The sequence below is a fragment of the Nannospalax galili genome, unplaced genomic scaffold (assembly GCF_000622305.1).
Source record: "Nannospalax galili isolate Female #2095 unplaced genomic scaffold, S.galili_v1.0 scaffold989, whole genome shotgun sequence".
Classification (NCBI taxonomy): domain Eukaryota; kingdom Metazoa; phylum Chordata; class Mammalia; order Rodentia; family Spalacidae; genus Nannospalax; species Nannospalax galili.
The window spans coordinates 397,445-398,219 of NW_008359507.1; the positions used below are offsets into that span (position 1 = coordinate 397,445).

General features: G+C 37.5%; 1 pseudogene; it reads left to right on the forward strand.

Annotated features, from left to right (window-relative positions):
• The window catches only part of LOC103725888, a 32,641-nt pseudogene extending 31,882 nt beyond the window's left edge, over window positions 1-759 (forward strand).
• Window positions 760-775: the final 16 nt, after the last annotated feature.

The following is a 775-nucleotide window of genomic DNA, read 5'->3' on the forward strand; positions in this document are numbered from 1 at the left end:
TTAGAGAATGAATAAAAATAGAACTGAAGTTGCTATCACCTATTATATCTGTGAAGAGTATTTTTTTAATTTTTATTACTTTTAATTTATTGCATGTAAGAACACACACAGCATGCGTGTGGAGGTCAGAGGACAGCTTTCAAGAATTGGTTCTCTTCTTTCACCATATGGATCCCAGGGATCAAAGTTGGGTTATAAGGGTTGACAGCAAGCACCTTTACCTGCTGAGCTTTATCTCTAGCCCCGGACAGCATTTATTATCGCTGAGTACATAACCGGACTTTTTCATATTCAAAACAAGAGAGAATAAGTTTCTTCTTTCATTCAGAATTTGCAGTAAAAAGAAATGGTTATCTCTTTGCTTTATAGCCAGATATATATGTTTGGAGAGTTGATTCTGGACTCTCTGTGTTAAGCTTCAGGGAAAATATAATTTGAACAGTTCACTTGTTTGCCTTTAACTCTATTATAATATTGATTAAAGTAAGAAAGTAGATTGTATGGTATACCAGAAAATAAAATTTTCAACTTTCACCCTAACAGCAGCTTTGTACAGGTCTTCTATTGTAAACAGTCATCAAATCTCTGTGCACCGTTCTTTCTTCTTGCAGGTTTAGTGAACACCCTAACTTTCCGTTTTCTGATGACTATTGACACGGAAGTGTTTCTCAGGTCTTCTGCTAGAAGCATGTGAATGGAGATGCTGGAGAGGCCACAGAGGCTGAGACTGGGCATATCACCTCCATCCATGCTCCTTAGCAACTCACCCTCAGCT